The 7,526-nt window shown below is 36.2% G+C and overlaps 1 long non-coding RNA gene across 1 annotated transcript; it reads right to left on the reverse strand.

The window, feature by feature from the left end:
- Nucleotides 1-813: 813 nt before the first annotated feature.
- LOC128380711 (uncharacterized) lies at nt 814-4,643 on the reverse strand. Its single transcript, XR_008323496.1, has 3 exons — nt 4,509-4,643; nt 1,113-1,168; nt 814-872 (listed from the first exon to the last, which is right to left on the reverse strand). It is a non-coding gene; the product is annotated as an uncharacterized LOC128380711 (long non-coding RNA).
- Between the last annotated feature and the right edge of the window lie 2,883 nt (nt 4,644-7,526).

The raw sequence follows: 7,526 nt of genomic DNA on the forward strand, positions 1-7,526 counted from the left end.
ACAGAAAGTAAAAAGATGCAGTGACAGACAGAGATCTGCTCTCTGAGAAACACAACTTCTATACTACTGCATCAGTGTTTTCTGTCTCATCAGGAGATTTGGTAAAACAAAGTATGAAGGCAAAGCAGAGTCTAAGACAGATGACTACAGCTACTGTCAGTCCAACGTAGAGCTTGATCCTTCCCTGATTCTCTGGTTGTGGACTCACAGTAGGTTTCTGAGGTTTGGGCTGATCAACAGCTGCTGTAAAGGACAGAAAAATAACAATAATTGTTCTGTTTTCCCAACATTCAACTCTGCTACTTGTAACACTTTACACTGTTCATGTCAAAAATTAACATCTGGACTGTTTGGGTTTGAACTTGGTGATGTTTGTGTCCACAGACAGAATATGTTCAACAACACAGTGGCTGCTGAGTTCAACCACACTCTATAAAGTTTAGCAGTCCAGTCTGTAAATCACTGATAACATGCATTAAAAAGGCTTTCTGAGTTTTACTGAATCATCTTACCAGTGACATTGAGGTGGCATCTGTCAGAGCTCACACCATCATTTATTTTCACATCACACCAGTACAGACCCGAGTCTTCAGTCCTGAGTCTGGACACATAAAGTCTGATTCGTCCTTCTCTGAGGGCGTCTTTGTCACACTGAACTCGTCCTGCAAACTCTTCATCCTGAGACTCTGGGACCTCAACACCCTGATGTACATGATACAGGACTGGATTCTTCTGATCAGTGAACATGTGACAAAAGATGTAAAGTGAGGAGGAGGAACTGTCAGGATTTGTTGTAAACATCCATTCCAGTGTGATGTTGTGGTTCTCCTCTGCCTGATAGGAGGTCTGTGTCACTTTCACTACAAATGTTCCTGTTGAGGAGACAGAGAGGGAAAGTCTTTAAAATACACCAGTAAAAAGATCCTGTTTGATACCAATAATAAATACAATCTAAGCAATAATTGAATATAGAACATCTTCTCAGCTGTAGTGAAGAGTTTCTACTGGCTTTAATAGTTCTGTTGATGTTTTCATTGATATATTTTACAATAAAGTCACCAAATCTTTTGACTTTTCTCTCTTTGGATGACGAAGTGAGGATGTAAACTAACCAGAGACACAGGAGGTCAGGCTGATGAGCAGAAGGATCCTGCAGATCATCTTCTCCCTGTGAGAGGAGACAGAGGAGAGGAGTCATCAACACATGAGGTCAAAGTTCAGTCATCACAGGTGTGAGAAGGAAAATCTACAACATCAAACCTCGATTCTCATGTCAGAAACAATGTGGACTACAACCACAGACACATCTTTTTTTTTGTAAATCATAGAAATATACAGTTTTTTGCTGAATACACTTAAAACTTAAACAATTATGTTTCTCAAGTGCAGTCATGTATTTTGTCAGGAAAAAAGCAGGTGAAGCTCACAGCAACACACTCAGACTGTGAAGTGAAGTCAGAAAACAACTTTTCTTTATGTCAGGGAAACCGATGCACTAACACAAACACAGACAGCAGAAAAGAAAACTGGTTTAATTGTCACAAATCTTTCTGAATACATATTGTATCATGTTGGGGATAGTTGGGCTGAGTGAAGTCAGAAAACAACTTTTCTCTGTATGGATAATGAACTGAAGGTGGAAACTAACCACAGACAAAAAGTCAGAGTGATGATCAGCAGGATCCTGAACTCTTGTCTCTGTGTCAATGTTATCTGATACACAGTGATTAGTGCTACTGTCCTTCACTAACTCTACAATGTTTCTAGTAGTTCACAGTTTCCCTTTAGAGAAGAAGACATGTTGTACCATGGCTGACTTCAATTCACCAAGCTCAAACTTCAACATGTGGTAAGATGTGTGGTTTATCATAGACAACTAGAATTACTTCTTCAGTCATTTCCAGAATTTGTATCACAACCAGTTTCAAACATCAGGCAATGATGAGAACAGTGGTTGAAAGTAAAGGAGTATGTTATAATAGAAATGTTCGTGTCATACTTTACTACTACTTACATACTACTACTTTTAACCTAGTATTTTATATTGATGTGCTGGTGCTTTCACTTAAGTAAATACAAAGTTGTGAATAGTTTTTCCACCACCGATGATGGGTTATACACTGAGGCGTTGCACTTTGATCTTAGACATGGTTTTGAATCCAGCCCTCAATGGGTTGATTAATTTGTTTTTTATAGACCAATGTTAGGTAATTTTGTTCTTAACAAATTGAACAATGTACATCAGTAAAGATTTTCATTTTGAATAAATCATTTATTGAGATCTGATGTGAGATTTAAGTTGCCTATTCCCTAAGTTTTACAGCTGTGTGTAAACCATTTGTATGAAGTGTTACCGTTGCTGTTTGTTTAATTCCCTGATGAACTCAAGTTCTCTTTTCCAGCTGTATATCTTGAGGAGTAAAACCCATTGACTGATGTGTTTGACTCGTTCTCAACATGACAATTTAGTCCTGGTACAGTCACCCAAAAATGACAAAAGTGTCAAACACACTTATCTGGAAGGAGTTCTGACTGCTTTAATATGGCTAACCACATCACTCTCTGTCGAGCACTAAACCACAACAAAATCAGCAGAGGTGAATATGCTACGTGTGGGGAAGCTGTGTCTTGTGCAGTTTAGTCAAAAGTGAAGTTGAGCCAAACTTCACTCATGTTGTAACATGTCTTCTTCTATAATTGCAAACAGTAAACTACTAGAAACATTGTAGAGTTAGTGAAGAACAGTAGCACTAATCACTGTGTATCACATAACATCTGCGGTGATTTACAACATATTTATTTTAACTTATGTATTTAAACACATTGTCTCAAGGCATGCTGGGAACTTTAAACCAGTTTAACTAGTGTTAAGATGATTCAGTAAAACTCAGAAAGACTTTCTAATGCGTGTTATCAATGATTTACTGTTTGGGTTTCATTTTGGTGATGCTTGTATATTGCTTGAAAATTGCTGAGAGACCAACAGAAAGCAGGTAGGTTACACAATAAAGGTCATAAAGAGGGTTTAGATCAGATTCATTACGGTTCTGAAACATGCACAGTCATCATTCTGCTATCAGGGAACTCCATACTAATATATTAATACCAGAGGTAGGAAGTAACAAAGTATTTAAGTAGATTTTCCAGGTATCTGTACTTTACTTGAGTATTCATTTTTCTGATGACTTATTATTTTACTCCCTATATTTGAACACAAATATCTGTACTTTCTACTCCTTACATTATCAAAACAGGCTTGTTACTTTCAACCTCGGTGACATTATAAAAAGAAGACATGACGTGCAAATAAGCAAAAGAAAACCTATGTTGTTGTTTTTTGTCTTGGTGTGTGCGCTCCGTGTCGTCCTGGGCGACTGCTCATATCAAACTCTGCTACTGGAGGAATCTGACAGCAGCAATAAGACTCCTGATATATGAACACATGCTGTGCCCATTTTACAGAGCATGATTATAACATCAGTCTGTGACAGTGAGTGAGTCCGTGAGGAGCGATTAATGCGATTTTAAAAAATGGCTTGAAGCAAAACTAGACTGTGTCCAGTGATATTTTTATGTGCAGGTTTTTAACAAAAGAGGAAAATATCTTTATCAGGAGAGGTATTGTGTATCATTAATGGTAAACATTCTTTTATACTTTTGTACTTAAGTGCATTTCAGAGCCTGTATTTTCTTACTTTTACTTATAAGGAGTTGAATATAGGAGTTGAATCAGTACTTCTACAACTCTAGTCCATTTTTACACAAGTATCTGTAGGCTACTTCTACTTAAGCACAAAATGTAAGTACTTTTGCCAGCTCTGGTTAACACTTAGCTCAGTCAACAGTGAGGCTGCTGTCAGTGTCAGGAGGATGAGTGACAGGCGAACACAATAAAAACCTTTTGTTAAATCGCAACATCTCCAGTTTCTCAAGTGCAGTCATGTATTTTGTCAGGAGAAAGTATATTGGCTGCATCTGGATGTTAGAATATAATGCAAACCATGGTACTAATACATTAAACTGCTTAATGGGGACAGTAAATAAATAAAAATAAAATCATCACACAGAGCAGTTTTATGCTTCTGTTGCTAGCAACAGATTTGCAGGTGAAGCTGACAGAAACACAGTCAGGCTGTGAAGTGAAGTCAGAAAACAACTTTTCTCTGTATGGATAATGAACTGAAGCTAACCACAGACAGAAAGTCAGAGTGATGATCAGCAGGATCCTGGATCCTTGTCTCTGTGAGAGGAAACAGAGATGCATCAACACAAACACACGCAGCACTTTAATTAAACATTTTTTGAGAAGAATCAATGAAAAGGTCATCATACAAGGAGAAAATAAAAACACAATGATAGGAATAAAATGTTAATGTAAAGCCGAAAGAAACTGCTTTAATTATCACAAAACTTTCTGAATACATTCAAAAATGTACACCATCGTATATTTTAGTGAGCTATTTCCCCCTTTTCAGCAGCCTAGTGTAACCGTCCATATGAAATCTTACCGTTGCTGATGAGATGAGAGTGAAGACAGTCCTAAACTCTTCTCTTGTTCTCTTGTCCAGCTTTAAATCCCGAAGAGTAAAATCTGTTTGACTCGATGACAACATGACAAACTACTTCATTATTTATGCTGCTACGCGATGCTGGTCTTCACTCATCTGTATGTAAAATGTTTCTCACGCTGCGCTCCGACAGCCTTTACAACACAGACCACGCCCATTACTTACTTCTTGACAAATAAAGTTGAAGTTAAAATTTCCCACAGTCGTTGCAGTTGCCTTCTTTTGTTCTCGAAACTGAGGCTCCAGTCCTCAAGCAGTACATAATGCTTTTCCTCTTCCGCTGTGTGACCGGAGTAGCCACTTCGCTGAAACAATAGCGATAGGTGGTTCCCAAATGTAGCCTATGTGCACAAACAGTCAATCACGGTGCAACATGTCTTCTATAATAGCAAACTGTAAACTACTAGAAACATTGTAGAGTTAGTGAAGAACAGCAGCACTAATCACTGTGTATTACATAACATCTGTGGTGATTTACAACATATTTATTTTAACTTGTGTCTTTAAACACATTGTCTCAAGGCATGCTGGGAACTCAGCCCAACTATCCCATGATACAATATATTATCAGAAAGTCTTGTGATAATGAAACCAGTTTATTTGGTTTCACATTATAATTGTATTCCTATCATTGTGCTTTATTATTTTCTCTATGTGTGTTTCTGTTAGCTTCACTTTTAAATCTGTTATTAGTAATAGAAGAAATCTGCTTTGTATGATGATTTTATTTGATATTTATTTACTGTCCCCATTAAGCAGTTTAATATATTAGTATGTTATATTTTGCATTATATTCTAGATATGAACAAGACTCAGAAAATATCTCAGATGTTTGATGTGATTTTAGTTCTCCATTCAGAAGTTGATCTTATGACTTGTGTATCTCTCTGATAAACACAAAACTGAGTTATAATTTTATAATGTACTACTGGACTTATTACTGCACTCTATGAAGTACTGATTACTTGTAGAATTAATTATTCCAAAATTATTATTTGATATACTGATTATTAATATTAAGTGAGGATTTTAGTACTAAACATGCAGACCTGAACGGCTGACTTACTGTGCAGGAATTCACAGGGATCCCAGTTTACCCTCACTTTGTATAAGGGAAAGGGAAGTAGTCACTGATAAGCTCCCCTGTGAGGTGTATGAATAGGCTATTGTTATACTGTCAAGTTCACTTGACACTCACTGTATAAAAGCAGTACTCTTTAACAATTGACCTTATTTTACTTGAATGTGTGGTTGTGATTAACAAAATCCACATCTCTTGTAATCAGTAATGAAGTGTGTGGAAGAACTTAAATAACTGTGAACTTAACTTCACTGCCGGTGCAACATGTCTTCTATAATAGCAAACAGTAAACTACTAGAAACATTGTAGAGTTAGTGAAGAACAGTAGCACTAATCACTGTGTATCACATAACATCTGTGGTGATTTACAACATATTTATTTTAACTTATGTCTTTAAACACATTGTCTCAAGGCATGCTGGGAACTCAGCCCAACTATCCCCAACATGATACAATATGTATTCAGAAAGATTTTACATAGTTTAATCAGTTTCCTTAGGTTTTACATTACCATTTCATTGCTTTCATTGTGTTTTTATTATTTTCTCCTTGTATGATGAACTTTTCTTGTGTGTTTCTGTCAGCTTCACTTTTAAATCTGTTATTAGCAATAGAAGAAGAAATCTGCTTTGTATGATGATTTTATTTGATATTTATTTACTGTCCCCATTACGCAGTTTAATATATAAGTATGTTATATTTTGCATTATATTCTAGATATGAACAAGACTCAGAAAAGATCTCAGATGTTTGATGTGATTTTAGTTCTCCATTCAGAAGTTAATCTTATGACTTGTGTATCTCTCTCCGATAAACACAAACCTGAGTTATAATTTTATAATTTACTGCTGGACTTATTACTGCACTCTATGAAATACTGATTACTACTATAATTAATCATTCTGAAATTGTTATTCAAAGTAATAATTATTAATATTAGATGAGTATTTTACTATTAGACATACATTTCAAGAGGCAGTGAATTCTCACTTTTCTTCTCTCACAACTGATAACTTAACATGAAGAGAAACACATCAAATTACTAAGCAGTGGCGGCCTTAAGGTCACATTTTCACATTATTCAATTTGGGAAAGTACAATACCCATGTTGTTTGCTCTTGGGCATTTCTGCTTTTGTTGAGAACTGTGCACAAAACTTCACTCACGGTGCAATATGTCTTCTTCTATAATAGCAAAATGTAAACTACTAGAAACATTGTAGAGTTAGTGAAGAACAGCAGCACCAATCACTGTGTATCACATAACATATGTGGTGATTTACAACATATTTATTTTAACTTGTGTCTTTAAACAAATTGTCTCAAGGCATGCTAGGAACTCAGGTTGATGTGCAGTTTGGAGTCCATGGTGAGTTTACTTTTTTCTGAAATGAAAATTTTGGCATTTGTCTAAGTTTTAACTAAATGCAATCATGCAAAAATTAAGCAGGTATTAGTAGTCTTGTCAGGTGATAAGAGGTGTGTTTGAGGCAAGGCTTAGTTAACTATTTAACTTCATATGTTTTCTGACACTGTTTGATATCTTTTGGACTGATGATTCAAGTAGTTTCATACCAATCCAAGCTATAGAGGAGCTCCAATTGCTCTTGAAATCATCTTTACAATGGTGTGTTGTGGTGTTGAGTTTTCATGTTGCTCCACTGCCCCCTAGTGGCTAAACAACAGAAACACCAACAAATGTAACTGATGCAGCTTTATTTCATGCCTTTTTGCTTCTTTCTTTATAAGTTCCTCCCATCAAAATGTTTCTCCTTTTTTTTCTCTTCCTCTCTTTCTCTCTGTGTCTTTATTTCAACCTCTTCAGCTCACTGTCAGAGGGACACAGACAAAGTCCTGGAGGAGCGCCTCATTCACCAC

This window comes from Scomber japonicus, chromosome 19, assembly GCF_027409825.1.
Source record: "Scomber japonicus isolate fScoJap1 chromosome 19, fScoJap1.pri, whole genome shotgun sequence".
NCBI classification, from domain to species: Eukaryota; Metazoa; Chordata; class Actinopteri; order Scombriformes; family Scombridae; genus Scomber; species Scomber japonicus.